Source organism: Urocitellus parryii, unplaced genomic scaffold, assembly GCF_045843805.1.
Source record: "Urocitellus parryii isolate mUroPar1 unplaced genomic scaffold, mUroPar1.hap1 Scaffold_2471, whole genome shotgun sequence".
Classification (NCBI taxonomy): Eukaryota; Metazoa; Chordata; class Mammalia; order Rodentia; family Sciuridae; genus Urocitellus; species Urocitellus parryii.
Genome location: NW_027552460.1, coordinates 68,008 through 86,027, shown reverse-complemented (window position 1 = coordinate 86,027; position 18,020 = coordinate 68,008). Strand labels below are relative to the sequence as shown.

General features: G+C 39.8%; 1 long non-coding RNA gene and 1 pseudogene across 2 annotated transcripts in view; one reads left to right on the top strand and one right to left on the bottom strand.

Moving 5' to 3' along the window:
* The first annotated feature begins 502 nt into the window (after positions 1–502).
* Positions 503–18,020, top strand: part of LOC144251894 (uncharacterized) — a 42,337-nt gene continuing 24,819 nt past the window's right edge. For both annotated transcript variants that reach the window (XR_013342813.1, XR_013342814.1), the window contains exons 1-4: positions 503–575; positions 9,311–9,390; positions 10,490–10,624; positions 12,182–12,294. This is a non-coding gene — a long non-coding RNA (uncharacterized LOC144251894). The remainder of the gene's footprint in view (positions 576–9,310; positions 9,391–10,489; positions 10,625–12,181; positions 12,295–18,020) is intronic.
* Positions 15,489–16,261, bottom strand: LOC113175448 (uncharacterized; annotated as a pseudogene).

Genomic DNA, 18,020 nt, shown 5'->3' with positions numbered 1-18,020 from the left:
TGTTGGTATGTGGTGCTGAGGATCGAACCCGGGCCGCACGCATGCCAGGCGAGCGCGCTACCGCTTGAGCCACATCCCCAGCCTCAGAACATATTTAAATGAGGGCTATGTTGCATCTGAGATTAGGAAATACAAAAAAACCTTGACTTTATATGTACTTCGTATGTGTGTCAGACATGGCTGCCTGGAAGAGGGTGTTCTTAAGGTATCCCGATTCCTGGACATTTAAATAAACAGCATGACTTTTTTAGTTTATTAACTATTGTTTAGGGAGGCTTTAAGGATGGAATCAAAGTATTAAGGTTTGGGTAAAGCACCATAAAGCACCTTTTATTTCTTTTCTTAAAAACGATTGTATTGGTGCATTATAGTCACACGTGATACTAGAGTTTATTTTCACATAATCATGCATGCATGGAATGTACTTTGCTCCATTTTAGTCCCAGGTGTGCCCTCTTTCCCTCTGCTACCCTCTTATTCATTTTACTTGCTTATTATTTCAGATTTAAGAAGACCAAATTGGCCTGTCAAATGAGAAAACAGACACTAGCGTCAATTCCTTCTTAATTAGCTAGGTATGTTTATATGCTCAAATGTCCTGTATTAACTTAATAGAGCTGTTGAACTGTTTTAGCCCAGTGTAAATGAGATCCCATTTTTTTTTAAGAGAGAGTGAGAGTGAGAGAGAGAGAGAGAGAGAGAGAGAGAGAGAATGAGAATTTTTAATATTTATTTTTTAGTTCTCAGCGGACACAACATCTTTGTTGGTATGTGGTGCTGAGAATCGAACCCGGGCCGCACGCATGCCAGGCGAGCGCGCTACTGCTTGAGCCACATCCCCAGCCCTGAGATCCCATTTTATCAAGCTAATTTGTAGATGCACAAGCTTACTTCAGTATATTCTTTGTGTCAGAGCATATATGACCAATATAGAAATTTTTGGAATAGTGAGTATTATGAGTGTTATGAGTATTATGAGTGAAATTTAGGGAAGGCAGCCATAGCCATTTTTTTCTGTATTATATTTAGTTACCTGTTGAAGATTGAAAGCTGCAGAATTTTAAAATTTCATGGGATCCCAGGTGTACCAATTTGGAGCCCCAGTATTATTAGCCCAGTGAATTTTTGTCAATTGGTGTAGTTTATCAAAAGTTAGTGTTTAGACACACAGTCAATCAGCACTTTGTTTTTCCATTTTTCTTACATAAATACATTACATAAATATATCTTTTGTATATAATCTAGTACATCAATTTTGAATATTCATTTGGACCAAACTAGGTTAATTTGTTTTATTTTAATTATGATTTGTTCCTACTGGAAAACAATTTATCATATTGTTTATATTGAACTTCTTTATATATATATGTATACCACACAATTTTTGCCTTTTATCTTTTTTTTAGTGTTTATGACTTAATAAGTAATTTATGTAGTCTAGTCCTTGCATTGTGTTCTCTATACGTGGTGATCCCTAAGTACTAAAAGTTCCCCTTATTTTACTCCTTACTTTGTAACTGGCTTAAGTGACAGCCTTTTTTCCTTTAAACATTTTTAAATGTGTTTTAGGAATTTATCTGACAGAAGTTCTTATTTTAAGTTTCTTTTTCTGATTGAGAAGAGGAATAGAGCCATGGGAAAAGGTTCTGTTGACAATGAGCAGCAGCCCTTCCTACCACCATACTCCATTCCCTTCCTCCCACTTCTTCATCTTTTAAGTAAAGGCTTTAAAATGGCTTATATTTCTGTGCAGCTAAAACTTTTCCCCTTTGTCTTGGGACGCTTCCTTTGTCAATTCCTAGTGTTTAACTGGAGCATGTAGTGAGCATTTCTCGTGGTTTAGGGTCCCCTTCCTACGCAGCCACGTCCTCTCCTAGGACCACCCAGTTGGGATATGACAGCTGAGTCTTTTGCCTAGCATGCAAGAAGTTTCCAGCTCTGAGAGGAGCCCAAGGACAACGGATTCGTATTTACATTTCTTTATTTTGCTAAGCGCTTCTCTGCAGGGTGACAATGGGTTTTTCTGGCTTTTAAATTAAGCCTTTTGCCACTCACACCAGGTGTTTGTGCATAGGGGGATGGCTGTTTGTGGGGGGGGATGAATAGCCAATGAAACAAAAGAAGGGGTGGATGCTGCAGTGCCGCTGGAGACCGATAGATGGCAGCATGTCCCTAGTAATTGAGAAAACATGTTGCCTGAAATTTCTGACCCATGTCCAGTTTATTTTTGCCAAGATAGCCACTCTGTAGGAGAACCCTGGACAGGAGGTGAATTTGATTGGGATGTTTCAATGAGGCAACACACTGAGGAGGCAGCATAATCACACAGACTCAAACACAAACGTGAAGGAGCAGTTTTTATTGTTTTATTATTTTATTATTTTGAAATCCTAAAGAGAAGAGGGCAGCAGACCTTGCAGGACCATCAGTAAGAGTGCATTCTTGTGGGACATGCACACTCGAAAAGAAGGTGAGGTACAAGAGAGACAGAGATTGACCTAAGGCCAAAACATTTGTTGAAGTTCATGATTTTTAATTCAGGCAAGTTTCCTGAGTGGAGCTAAGATTGGTAAATCATAGTAAGTAGACAGGAGCTCCCTGGAGGCTACAGTGACTTGAGTAGGAGTTTCTTTGGCACATCTGCAGAGTTCTTGTGGGATGTGAACATGACTGGATGAGTCAAATAGGTTGTATTGAACTGTAGCAAATGGAGACGATTATTAGGAGATGGTCTATAAGGTAGATTTTTGGAATGGTCTTGTTGAAGAACTAAGAGGATAGGAGAAATGGAAACTGTGTTAAGGGCATGTAAGCCCTGCTTCTAGTATGGGAAAGGTCAACTTAAATTTAAAATAGAAGCCAAAACCATCTAAAATTCTAAGAATTCACCAAATTGTTTGCCATAGGAGCCGAACCATTTTTCACATCACCTGTGCACAAGAGTTCCAATTTATAAATCTAAGCGAATATGATCAATAGTTAATGAAATACCATGTAATTGCCCACTAGAGTGATTTTGTTACTGAAAGCTTAATCCTTATCCTGATGCCAATCCAATAGCTAGGACATCATTTTGAGAAAAAGGAAAAGGAAGTTTTATTGCTTTGCTAGCAAATGAGAAACACAGAGGACTTTTGTCCCAGAGGCTGTGATTCTGTGCAAGAGGGCTTTTGAAGAGATGATTCAAAGGCTAAATTTAAAATGTTTTCTGTCCAAAGAGTTTTAATTGACTTGTTAATTTTGGAGATAGTCATTTCTGAGGTCTTCTGGTGGTAGCCCCAAAGTTTGGATTACTTTGTTTCTGTGGTGGGTGTGTGCCCCCAAATAAGTAATTCTTTATACAAAAAAAAAAAAAGAATCTTTATTTTTTAGTTATAGGTGGAGACAATATTTATTTTTATGTGGTGCTGAGGATAGAACCCAGTCCCTCAAGCCTACGGAACACTCTACCTCTGAGCCACAACCCTAGCCCACAAGTAATTCTTTCTAGGATGGGGAAGAAAGTTAACCCTTTTCCTCTTGAGATTAGGAAGGAAGAGATATTAGGGAAGAAAAGGGAGTGAAACATGTCCTTTTAAAAAATAAGTTGCAATAGCAGTGCAGCTGGTGCTATAGGCAAAGCCTTTTAAAGTGGACCACCACCATTAGAGTTTGTATGTGTGTTTTGTTGTTTTGTGGTCTTGATGGAAGTTTAGGTTCAAATGAGTGTAATTTCACATGTGCTGCAGCCTGACCTGTGGGCCTATGGCTTTTCACATAGTATGTGAACTACAATTACTATTCACTCAGTTAATCCCAAAGGATTTTCTGGTAAGCATATTTTCTGTGGCCCCAGGTGGCTAGGTAGTATTATGACATCTAACAAAAGTCTAAGGCCAGGGGAAGCCACCCTCTATTCCTCTTATGGTCTATCAGAGGGTACATATTTTGCCTAAGTAGCCATGAAAAGTGTGGGTTGCTCTTTCTATTTCCCAGAGCATAGTGGGTATGAAGGGTCCCAGGCTTAGGGTTAGAGTTTCTGTTAACAACATAGCCAAGGAGGCAGCCAGTCATGCTGCTTCAATGGTGCAAAGACTAATTTGTGGGGTACTTAAATTAAATTTTAAATGGTTTCTAAGCAATGCAGTTTAGAAAACAAGGGTGCACTCAAAAGATCCCAGAAACCCGAACACAAATGAGATAAGGAAGAATGGTCTTATTACTTAAGAAGGAATATAGCAAATAAGCTTTGGAGCCAGGCACAGAAGGGTACATCTGTCATCCCGGTGACAAGACTAGAGGATTACAAATTCAAGGCCAGCCTCAGCACTTCCTGAGGCCCTAAGCTACATAATGAGATCCTATCTCAAAATAAAAAGTAAAAAGGGCTGGGGATATACCTCACTGTTAGTGCATCCTAGGTTCAATACCCATCTCCCCTATGACAGAAACATAAAATAAAAAATAAGTATTATACTTTAATTATTTAACTATTGTACTTAGAATGAGCTCCTTTTTTTTTTTTTTTTTTTTAAGTTTAACCCAGAGGCACCTGACCACTGAGTCACATCCCGCCCTTTTTTGTCTTTTATTTAGAGACAGGGTCTCACTGAGTTGCTTAACATGTTGCTGAGTTCCTGAGGCTGGCTTTTTGAACTCTTCCTGCGTCTGCTACTGGGATTACAGGCACCAGAGTGCCCTTCCTTAGCTCTTAAAAATGCTTATTATTTATTTATTTATTTATTGAGACAGAGTCTCACTAAGTTGCTTAGGGTCTTACTAAATTGCTGAGGCTGGCCTTGAACTTGCATTCCTCCTCTCAGATCCCCAAGTTGCTGGGATTACAGGTGTATTCACCTGCACCTAGTGAACTCCCTTATTTTTATACCAGTTTATTGCCAAGTGTACACTTCAGTGGTTCCCAGCACACCCACCTGGCCATGTAGCCATCAACACTATCCAGTTGTAGAACACTTCTTTCACCAAAATGATACTGTGTACCTATTATCAGTTAGTCCCAATCATCCCGTTCATTCATTGCTTGGTAACCACTCATCTACTTTGTCTATGTGTTTGGGTATTTTGGACATTTTGTATAAACAGAATCAGTATGTGGCCTTTTTGTAACTATTTTCCATTGCATAATGTTTCCGAGGTTCATTTACAGTGTAGCATGTAACAGTACTACATTCTTTTTCTTTCTTTTCTTTTTTTTTTTAAACAATTTGTTAATGTTATGGTTTGGATATGAGGTGTGCCCCCCAAAGCTCATGTGTGAGACAATGCAAGAAAGTTCAGAGAAGAAATGATTAGTTGTGAGAGCCTTAATCCAATTAGTGCATTAATCCCCCCCCCCAATAGGGATTAACAGAGTGTTAATTGAAGGCTGGTAGGGTGGCCTTGGAGGCATAGGTTTGAGGGTATACATTTGTCTCTGGCAAGTAGAGACCTGTCTGTTTTCTGATCATGATGTGAGTTGCTTCTCTCCACCACACTCTTCCACCATGCTGTTCTGCGACCCTAAGGAATGGAGCCAGCCTTCTATGGACTAAGACCTCTGAAACTGAGCCATAAAATAAATTTTCCTCCTCTACAGTTGTGGTCAGGTCATTTAGTCACAGTAGCAAAAAAGCTCACTAAAACAGTTAATTTATTACTTTTAAATGTTTAGACACATGGTTAATAGGCCTTTAAAAGACTTTTTATTGGTGCATTAGAGTTATATAATATTGGGATTCCTTTTTCATATACATGCTCACAATGTAACAATATAATTTGGACCATTTTAATTCATTCTAATTTATTACTGAATACTCACTTATGTTTTGTAGCAGTTAGGTGAAACATTCAAGTGTACATAATACCACTTGAAAGATTTTCTGCCATTCTTGAGGTCTATAGGTGTCTGGACATGTATCATCTGGTATCATTCTTTTTTTTTTTTTTTTTTTTAGAATTTGTTTTAAATAAGTGGACACAATATCTTTATTTTTATGTGTTGCTGAGGAAAGAACCCAGTGCTTCACGCATGTGAGGCAAGCAGTCTACCAATAAGCCACAATCTCAGCTCCTGTCTTTATGTTTAATTGACTGGGGTACCTGGTGATGTTCTGTCCAAAGGGCTTATATAGCTTCAACCCTGTGGCCCTGTTGATGACATTCCAAGTAGCCTTTCTAATTGGCTTGTCTTGGCTTCATTCCTGCAGGTTTGGTCAGCGGATGTTGCACTTTAGGGTCAACAATGTCTTTATAACAACTACAACTTCCTTAGCCTCAGTTTTACCCTGGCCCTTAAAGTCAAATCTTTTTGCTCTGCTTTCTGCTCCTAATTATCAAAATAAATTTGGCTAAAAACTACCAGCAATATCCATGCCACCGCCTGAATGCTATGCTGCCTAGACATTTCTTCCACCAGATAAAGGAGTCCATCACTTTTAAAATCAGCCTCACAGAAAGTCACAGGACATGAGCAAAATGCAGACAATGCCTCAGCCAGAATGTTACACAAATGGCCTGTAGTACAATTGCCAAGAATATTCTCCTTTTCTTCTAAAACCTCATGAGCCCAGACTTTATCGTGCTCAGTTCTATTGCCATTCTGGTCTTCTGAGCTCCCAGCAGAACTGGCCATTAAGTTCCGCTAAAACATTTCCAGATTGCACTGCTAAGTATCTCAAAATTCCTCCCACCAATTTCAAAAAGCTCCAAAAGCTTCTGAACCATATGGTCAGGTTAGGCCCAGCAATGACTCCACTCTCAGTTACCAATTTCTGGTTTAGTCAGTTTTTTTTTGTTTTGTTTTGTTTTGTTTTTGCTGCTCTGACTGAAAGATCTGACAATATCAACTTTATTTGTTTATTTATTTATTTAATATTTTTTAGTTGTACATGGACACAATATCTTTTTATTATTTATTTTTATGTGATGCTGAGGATCGAACCTACTGCCTCACTCATGCTAGGCAAGTGCTCTACCACTGAGCTACAACTCCAGCCCCAAGAACAACTTTAGAGGAGAAAAAGTTTATTTGGGGGGCTCACAGTTTCAGAGTTTTCAATCCATAGTCAGCCAGCTCTATTCCTCAGGCCTTGGGGTGAAGCAGGACATAATGTCAGAAGATTGTGGTAGAGGGAAGCAGCTCACATGATGATTGGAAAGCAGAGAGAGGGAGAGAGACTCCACTAACTAGATACAAAATGTATGCCCCAAAGGTGCACCCCCAATGACCCACCTCCTGCAGCTGCTCCATACCCATCTTCAGTTACTACTCAGTTAATCCCTATCAGGGGATTAATTCACTGATTAGGTTAAGGCTCTCATTACACAATCATTTCTCCTCTAAACCTTCTTGTATTATCTCACACATGAGCTTTTGGGGATAACTGACATCCAAACCATAATATTTACCAATGTAATTTTTTAAAATATTTTTTTTAGTTGCAGAGGACACATATCTTTATTATACTTATTTGTTTTTATGTGGTGCTGAGGATCGAACCTCTGTGCCTCATGCATGCGAAGCAAGCACTCTACTACTGAGCTACAACCCCATTCCCCAATGTAATTTTTTTATTACCTTTTATTTTTTCCCCTTCTATGTAGAGGATCTTGTCTTTTCTTACCCCCCTGACCGCCTCCATCTTATCCCCTTTTCCTCTGTATCTTATACTTGTAGCTGCCTGAAACCATAGTAGTTGTCTTTGCTGAAACTCAGTATGGACATTCTAAGTGGTTACAAGAAAAGTGGGGTAGGGCAGGTGCCCACTGTACTGCGTATAGGCAGCATGTTTGTTCTCTGCCTTTTCAATATTACTTTTCGAAGTAGTGTTTGCTGAGAGAACTCTAACAGCCCCTCCTTGTCTTTTGTTTGAAGTATTAATTTCTTTACAATGTGTGTGTGTGTGTGTGTGTGTGTGTGTGTGTGTGTTTAAGTCCTCAATCCTTTTGTGTTTGTTTCTTTGTGTTCTGGTTGGCCCAAGTGGCTCTGGGCATAGGTGGTGGCCTCTTTTATAGTTTGTTCCAGTTCAGCTGTGAGGGGCCTGGATCTACTTCCAAGAGAGACAGGGGCCTTAAGAGTGTTTTGAACCTCCAGGTCCTTACATAAGTTCCTTGTTTTTCTGGAAAGGCAGAGTATACAACTGAGGTTCATGCATATTATTTGGGAATTTTATGTTCCTGAATCAGCTGTGTGACATCCTGAGGGATCTTTGCATAAAGGTCACAAAGGCCCTCTTTCATCTGGGTCCTATCCTGATAAGGGTAACTTGTATTCTTTTGATCAGTGGAGGTACAGATCCAAAAAAGAATCTGAACTCCTGAGCCCTAAGAAGAAAGAATAACCCTGAAGATAACATGTAGTCATGGGTTGTGATACATTGCTATCTTTTTAACCCAAAGCTGGATCTTAATGGCCTTGTATGAGATTCTTAAAGGCTGAGAGTTAGCAAGTAGTCTCAATGTAAGAAATTAACTTTTTTTTTTTTTTTTTGTCTTTGGGACCAGGGATTGAACCCAGGGGTGTTTAACCACTTAGGTACATCCTTAGCATTTGAGACTGGGTCTCAAATTTGCTTAGAGTCTCACTAAGTTGCTGAGGCTGGCCTTGAACTTGCAATCCTCCAGCCAAGGCCTCCTGAGTCCTTGGGATTATAGGCATGCTCCAGGACACCTGGCTGAAATTTAACTTTTAAACTTCTTGGTCCCACTGCTCAAATCTACCTGCTACCTAACACCATTATAGTGACTCTGTGTTGATCACAACACAGGAGAATCTCCCGAGAGGGCTCTCTTTCCACTCCATAGGACAGACTGAGATGAGTCCAAAATAGCAGTGCAGTAGTTTATCCCATCACTTCTCAGTGCATCCTGTGTACACACCAATCCTGTCCTTAACAGTTGAGAAAAATCACACCTGAAGCCCTAAAGAAGAGTCTTTTATAAGTTGACCTTGTCAGTATAACAAAGGGGTGCCCCCAGGAGTTTGAATCTGGATCTAGGCAAGTCACACAGCTTAGATCTGAACTTGTGGAGGACTCAAGTTTCAACTTCTGAATTTTCAGTGGAAATCCACAGCAACACCCAGACAGTGTCACAATGCAAAAGTGTAACACAGTGCAAAAGTGCAACAGCCTGAGAATATGCCACAATCTGCTGGTACCTGCTTGCAATATTCGTAAGAAAAGTCTTGGAACATACCATCCCACTGTGATGCTAAAGCACCCTCTTCCTTTGCACCACTTTTTCTGAAATATAGATTTTATTACTTTTTAAGAATGATGATTCCAAGGAATGAGGAGATTATTGCCATTGAAAATCTTTTTTATTGTCACAGATCTCAAGAAGAAAGGACATGCCACCCAGTGAGGGAGCAGATGGGCAACCACTAAGGTCATCCACAACTCGAATGGAGAGGCAAGAGCTTTTATTTTCATCTGGAAGGAAAGGAATGGGCAAAGCCGAGTAAGAAGGATTCAGATTCCTTAGATTTAGTAATTTCAGCAGGCTCCAGGGCATAAGGGCTAGGTTGGTGATACCTGGACCTAGGGGCGTCAGGTAGGTGAACAGTGGCCCATAGTGTGAGAAGTCAATAAAGGAGGTAGCTGGAGTTGTAGGTCTGCAGTGGTTGCTGTGATATGACATCCACTATTACAGGCCAGTTGTTTACTTTCTCTGGGAACTGCTTAGCCCTGGAAAGGGACAATCCTCCAAGGTCAGCCCAAGCAGAGATATCAGACATCAGAATACAGGAAAGACATGGTTCATACAATGGTCCCTGGGATGCTTTGACCTTTCATTAAGGAATTATTGGAGTGATGAGAGACAAAACCTTTATAGATTTCCTCATGTTTCCTAGGCATGTCTCAACCCCATCAAGATTATAATCCACATTAACCATGACAAGTATTTATATCCATGAGAACCCAGTAGTCAACCTGTCATTATTGTTTTGATGGTGTTTAGCATGAGACCAAGGAGCAAGTTCTTGCGTAGGAAGCCCCAAGGCAACTATTGGCCATTATGGGTGGTCCAGAGTTATTTCATTGCCTAAGCTTTTATTTTGACAGAGGTTTCGGGATTTTGTTGTTGTTTGTTTCTTTTCTCTCTCTCTTTTTTTTTTTTTTTTTTGCATTGTGTGGAATCATTTTTTTTTATGTTTCCTTAGCCAATTCCTATTGTTTAAGTGGTACCTGTTTGAGCATTTCTGGTGGTCCTTTTTATGCATTCATGTCCTCTTCTAGGACCACCCTCTTGACCAAATCAATTGGAATGCCTATTGATTTTAATTCATAAGTAAAATATGTAAATGAAGACCAGAATATGTTGTAACCAGTGGCCAAAAAGTGCTAAGAAAAGACATTGGGGATATATATTTGTGTGTGTGTGTGTGTGTGTGTGTGTGTGTGTGTGTGTGTATGTATATATATGCTTACTTAATGAGTATTTCAGATAAATCATCATAGAAGAGAGAACCCTTAATGTGACATAGCTTTTCTGATGCTGCAACTAAAAGAACCCGACATGAACAACTGTAGAAGAGGAAAAGGCTCAAAGCATAGAAGGCTGGCTCTACTCCTTGGGGCTCGGGATGAGGCAGAACATCATGGCAGAAGAGTGTGGCAGAGGGAAGCAGCTCACATCATGATCAGTAAGCCTAGAGAGACTCCCCTTGCCATGTTCAAATATATACCCCAAAGTCACAACCCCATTTCCCTCCTCCTTCACTCTACCACTTCAGTTATCACTCAGTTAATCCCTATCAGGGGATTAATTCACCAATTGGGTTATAACTCTCACAGTCCAGTGATTTCTCCTCTGAACCTTCTTGCAGTGTCTCACACCCTAATCCTAACCCTAACCCTGAACCTAAACCTAATTCTAATTCTAACCCTAACCATAACAGATGTCATGCCTGGGTTCCTGGAAAAAGGTCTATGTTATCAAGATCTTATATGCTGAGGTTGTGGGTAACAACAAAGGTGCTCTTATATCATATCTATATAGCCTAGAAAAGGTGAGTTGTATCCCTTTGGAGATAGAGGCACCATGCAGCTTCAAAGCTGCAGGAATAATCACTGAACGAAATAGTTTATCCAAATCTATCGTACAGTATATTTATTAGTGATAGAACAGATGTAGCCAGCAATTTTAATAATACTGAATTTTAGTTAGGAAGTCTTTGATAGATGGAAACAAAGCATTAAGTCGTAGTAAAGCATCATGAAGCACCTTTTATTTCCTTTACTTATGTATTTATTTGTTTCGTCTTTAAAAGAGATGAACTTGGTTAGTCAAATGTAGAACCAGCTGATATAATCTACTTATTAATTAAGCTTTGTATAATTAATTTTTTACTCAAAAGCCCTGCTTTGACTTCATACAAGTAGGAAAATTGAACTATATGATATGAGTGTTGGGGATATAGTTCAGTTGGTAGAGTGCTTGCCTCACATGTACAAGGCCCTAGGTTCTAATACTAAGCACCACCAAAAGCAACAACAACAACAAAAAAGAGTTCTGGAGTATTTAGTGAATCCAATTTTATCAAGGTAATTTGTAAGTGCCAAAACTTATTTCAATCTTAATATATTATTCACAATGTTGGACTAACAAAATATTTTTAATCAGTGACTATTATGATTATAGTAAATTTAGGAAAGGCAGGCGTAGCCATTTTTCTCTATTAAATTTAGTTACCTCTTTAAGATTGGAGGCTATAGCTGGGCACAGTGGTGCAGGACTGTAATCCCAGCAGTTTGGGTGGCTGAGGCAGGAGAATTCGAGTTCAAGGCCAGTCTCAGCAATTTAGACAGGGCCTAAGGAATTTAGCAAGACCCTATCTCAAAATACAATATGAAAAAAGGGCTGGAGGATGTGGTTCAGTGATTAAGTACTCCTGAGTTCAATTCCCAGCACAAAAATAAAGAAAGAAAGATAGAAAGAGAGAAAGAAAGAAAAAGAAAGAAAAGAAAGAAAGAAAGAAAGATAGATAGATAGATAGATAGATAGATTAGAGGTTCTTTTTGGTACCAGGGATTGAACTCAGGGGCACTCAACCACTGAGTCACATCCGCAGCCCTGTTTTGTATTTTATTTAGAGACAGGGTCTTGCTGAGTTGCTTGGAACCTAGCTATTTCTGAGTCTGAGTCTGGCTTTGAACTCACAATCATCCTGCCTCAGCCTCCCAATTTGTTGAGATTACAGGTGTGTGCCACCACGCCAGGCAAAGATGGAGATGGGACCTGGTGACCCTGGGCAGCAGCCTTTCCTTGAGACATCTCCCCCACCAGCAAGACCTCAACTTCCTCAACTTTTAAGTAAGTCTTTAGAATGTTTTATATTTTTAGGCAGCTAAACAAATTTTTCCCCTTGTCTTTGGATGTTTCCTTAGCCAATTCCTGTTGTTTAGTGGTGCCTGTTTGAGCATTTTTGGTGGTCCTTTTTATGCAGCCATGTCCTCTTCTAGGACCACCCTCTTGACCAAATTTGGGTTTGCAGCAACCCCCAGTGTGCAATGATAGCTGAATCATTTGCTAAGATCATTGGAAGTTCTTAGTACTGAAGAGAGACTAAGGACCAGGGATGCACATTTACATTTCTTTATTTTCCTAAAGACTTCTGGAAGAGGTGACAATGAAATAGTCCTGCCTTTTTAACTGAAGACCTTGCCACTGCACACCAGGTGTTGGCATATAGGGGGATAGGTGAGGGGATAAAACAAGAGAATGGGTAGAAGTTGCAGGGCCACTGCAGACAAATAGTTGGCAGCAAGTCCCCAGAGATGGGAACGCATTTCTACCAGGATAGCCACTCTTGTAGTAGAGCCCTGGAAATGAGGAGAATTTGAAAGTGTTATTTCAGTTGGGCAGGACACTGAAGAGGGGAAAAAAAAAAGACTGAGGACAAAGCATCAACACACACACACACAATACACATGCACACACACACACACACAAAATACATATGCACACACAGAAAACACACACGAAGTGAAAAGAATAGTTTTTATGACTTTGAAATCCTAAGGAAAGCTGCACCTCTTGCAGGAGCATCAAGATGAGTGCAGTTTTCTGGGACATGCATGCTCAACCATCCCATGGGGAGCAACAGAAATAGACAGAGGCCTAAATCCAAAGTCTTTATTTTAGTTAGGTCCCTGGTTTAACAGAGGCAGATTTCCTGAGTGAATCTGTAATTGTTTAAGGTATACAAGGCTATGTGTGGATGAGTCAAGTAGGTTGTATTGGAGTGTTCTTTAAACAGATGGTTACTAGGAAATGGTTGTATAATGTAAATTTCAGTAAAAACTGGGAAGGGAAGAGAATTGAAAACTGTGCTAAGGGTATCTAAGCCCTATTTCTGGTATGGGCCAAATTAACTTAAATTTAAAATGAAGCCAAAACAATCTAAAATTACAAAAATTGGCCAACATATTGTTTTCCATAAGAGCTGCACCATTTTTCATTCATAGCACCTATGCACAAGAATTCCAATGTCTCAGTCAGGTGAGGTGGATGGCAACAATGAGGAAGGTTGAGACAGCCCAGTGTGAGCAACTTAGGGAGACCCTGTCTGTAAATTAAAAATAAACAGGGCTTGCGATGTAGCTCTGTGGTAAAGCACCCTGAGTTTAATCCACAGTACAAAAATAAAAATAAGATAGAATTCTAATTTCTCCAATTTTTATGAACAATTGTTATGTTTTTCTTCTCTCCTTCCTCCCTCCCTCCCTCTCTCTCTCTCCTTTTTTTTTTTTATTAGTGTACTTGTGTGTACGAGGCACCATGATGTGTGTGAGGCAAGATCTCATTGTCATTTTGTTTTGAATTTTCCTTAAAATGATTTTAGTATTCTTTATATTGAGTCTCTTCTCATGTGCCTGTTGACCTTGGGTGTATCTTTTTTTGAGAAACATGTATTCATGTCCTGTGTCGTGTTAAATTTTTTTTTGTGATTCTTTTTTTTTGTATGTCCTTTTTAAAAATCACAGTATTTTGTTGTTGTTTATTTGTAAAAGTTGTTTATGTCTTTGTATTTTCAGAGTTTGTCAGATATATAATTAGAAATATTTCCTCCCATTTTATAAGTTGTCTTTTCGTTCTGTTATAACCATTGATTCACAAAAGTGAGACATTTTGATGTCAAACTGGATCATTTTTAGTTTTTTTTTTTTTTTTTAGAGGGACTAGTTCTTTATTTCAAAAAGACACTTGTCAATATTCAGTATCAAAACAGTTGCGCTATTGTTTGTCTTTCTCCCAACTGGCCCCAAAGAGACCACAACAAAGGAGAATACATTTTAAGCCAATAAGCTGCAGGATGTACACCTAACAGACCTCACAAAACCTCACCCAAAAATGTGGGGATTGGGCTGGGAAAGAAACTTTGAAAGATCAGCACACTGCCAGCCCAGACTGCAGGACTCTCACAGCCAGACGAGGTGGCCAGGTACCCCACCCCAAAGATACAGTTTGAAAATAATATAAAATTTAAAAAGTTGTGTACATAAGCTATTCAAGATTCTCCAGCACCGACTGATACAAAGCACAATGAGATGGCACTTTTAGATACAGCAGCTTCAGACCTAGAAAAGGGTGATGAGATGAGTTCATATGGCTAAATCAGTGGCCAAAACATAATTTTCTTTCTTTTTTTTTTTTTCAAGCAAGCAGGAGAACAATTAAGTGGTCACGCAAGATTAAGGGGCCCATGATCCATTCTGTGAACACTTGGGAAATGGGTAGAGATGGGAGAAAAATTTGGTCTCAGGGCTAAGAATATGGCTCAGTGTTAGAACATTTGCCAAAGAAGCACGAGGCCCTGGGTTCAATCCCCAGCACCAGAAAAACAAAAAGTCTCAGAGGTCTCACCATGCTAATTTGGTCATTTCTGATGAAAAAAAGTAAAAAATAAGAATACAGTTGTCTAAAGATATCTTAAAGCTAAAAATAAAACAAAACCTGAATAGTAAGGTTTTTGTTTTTTGGCTAACTCCTCTTGGAATCACCTTTCTGGTTTGGCTAGTACTTTGCACACAGCAATGAGGGTTGCCATAGTAGAGTCTTTCCCTGGGCTCTGTTTGGCTCTCAGTAAGGCAGGCCTATTCCTCTTTTCCTCCTCTATGGAGAGGGCAATAGGGATTAGGCTGGAAAGTTACCTTCCAAAAGTGAAAAGGGAATTAGATTGCTGCTTCAGAGCTATGAAATTATTTGGAATGTTTTACAAATGGTTACTGTAACAACAAAAAAAGTAATTTACAAAATATGTACATCACAACATGCTTTTAAAGATACTTTGTGTGTTGTGCTCACATTCCCTTAAATGCTGTTCCCAAAGGTGCTCTGCCTCTAGCCCAGCTGGAATGTCTGGGAAGAAGCAGAGACAGTTTGGTGAAAAAGACAAGGGGGTAGGGGGTCCAGGGGGTGTTGAAAGGAGAAAGCAGCCTTCCAGTTAAAGATCAGCCCTCAGTTTCAAGGTCAGCTTCGGGCTGGCTGGCCTCAGGTGGAGTCAGGGTCAGAGGGAGGAGCAGCAGCAGGGCGGGACTGGGGAGCTCTACATCTCATTCAGGTCAAGCAGAGTCTGGTCCAGCATCCTTTGTGTACAGAGGTGCTCCTCTTTGGTGCATTTCAGCTTATCTTCCAAATCATCAATTGTCTTTTGTAGTTTGGCTACCGATCTCAGCGTGGGTCTCTGTCTCCTTGAGTTTATCAGTGAGAATCTTTATTTCTTCCTCATATTTGTCTTCTTTTTGAGAGGACTTTTCTTCAGTAGCATTCAGACACTTCAGGTTCTGGTCCATCAGTCTGATCTGCTCATCTGTCTCTCTGCAACGGGACTCTGCCAGCTCAGCTCCTCTGTGCATTCCAAGTCTCCTTCAATAATCACTAACTTGCGAGCCACCTCTTCATACTTCCTATCTGCTTTTTCTGCAATGTGCTTAGCTTCTTTGAGTTGGATTTCCTGGAGTGCCATCTTTTCTTCATCTTTTAGGGCCCGGTTTTCAATAACCTTTGTACCTCTCTCACTCTCATCAGCAGCTTTTTCTGCTTCCTCCAGCTTTTGCAGGGCAGTAGCAAGGCACTCCTGAGCACGGTCCAGCTCCTCTTCGACCAGTTGGATCGTTACATTCAAGGAGGCTACCTCAGCCTCAGCCTGTTCCCGGGCCTGCCTTTCTCCCTCAACTTCCCGCTGGAGGCGCTCAGCCCTCTCCTCGGCATCATCCGCTTGCTGCTGCAGAACCTGGATCTTGTGCTTCACCGCCTCGACGGTGGTGATCCCGGCCATGGTGCCCACCCAGTGGCTTCTCGTTATCTGCCTTCCCATTTTTAGTTTTACTACCTGCATATCAGTATTATATGCAAGGAATCATTGCCAAAACCAAAGCCATGAAGTTTTGTCTGATACTTTATTATGAGAATTTATGGTTTTAGTCCTTATATTCAAGTCTTTGGTTCATTTTGAGTTCATTTTTATATATGGTATAAGGTAAATGGACAATGCCATTCTTGGGTATATGGATTTCCATATTTCTCACCGTTTGTTGAAACTAAAAGACAGTTCTATCTCCATGCAATGGTGCTGACACTCTAGTAAAAAAAAAAAAAAATCATTTAAATGTGTATGTAGCAGTTTGTTTCTGCCTTCTATTCCATAAGTCTACATGTGTTGGTCTTTATGTTTTCTTTTTAATTTTTTAAATCTATTTTTATGTGTTGCTGAGGATTGAACCCAGTTCCTCACATGTGCTAGGTGAGCACTCTACCACTGAGCCACAACCCCAGTCCCTGGTCTTTTTGTTTAATTGACTTTTTATAATAAGTTTTCATCTTTAATGTCAGTGTTTTAACTTTCAAAGTACCATATTAACTATTTTTTTCTGGGGCTTTTTGGGTCCCATTTTATCTAGTTATGAGAAATTGACAATCCTGGTGGTCCATTTTCAAAATACAGTATTTAACCTTAAATGTAAAATGACCTGGGATATAAGAAAGGCAGCCTGAGTGAAGAGCCGAATGGAAATTAACAAACAGTTAATACCTCAGTGTAAAATTTTACAGCTCCTTGACACACAGGAGGTGAGAAGGAGACCTGGCCTGATCAACTGAGAAAAGCTGTGTTCCTGTCAAAAGGCACTCAACCCAGAGGGCCTGTCCCACCACAAGGGAACACCACAAGAGAGGTGGGGACAAGTAGAGGATATATTTCTTTAAATAACCCAATAGGAAATAGTGAAGTTGGCTCCAACCAATGAGTAGTGGTCCAGTACCCCTTTTCCTTCATAGCTGTTCTCCCAAAGCCAATGAGGTCCCCTCTGACCTATAGGCAAGGACCCAGTCCCCTTGTGTCAGAAAGAAAAGCCAAGCTGACTGCCTGCCAGGGACCCCTGCATTGGTTTAGATGGCTGTGGGCCCTTCTGGGCATGGAAGTAAACTTATTGCCCTGTTGACAGAGCTGATTAGTCTTGACTGTTTATTTTCATGCCCAGGACTCAGTATATTTTTTCCAACACAGTAAAATGTATAACTGCCAAAGGTTTAATTTAATTTTAATTTGTCATTCATTGTGTGATAGCATCTATAACCCAATATGAGACATATTGCCACAATTGGTACCATGAGTGTAGGATATTGAAGCAACTATGCAGTTAAAATGAGGCTTAAAGGCTGGGATGTAGTTCAGGTGTAGAGCATTTGCCCAGCATGCTCAAGGCCATTGGTTAATCCCTAGTACTGAAAAACAAACAAATAAACAATGCTGAACTATTTTTCTTCTACTTTGTGTGTAGCTATTTTTCTAATATTATAGCAGACAAAATATTTTCCTTTTGTTTCAGATTCAGGTATATGTATTTGTACCCTAGAAATTGATCATGTATGGAACTTATTAATTTAGTCCATTTAATTAATTATTTATTTAGATGCTAGGGATTGAACCCATGGACAGTTTACCAGTGAGCTACATCTCCAGCCCTTTTGTTTGTTTTTTTTTGTCTTTTTCCTGGTGCTAGAAACCAGAGGCACTTTTCCACTGAAGTACATCTCCA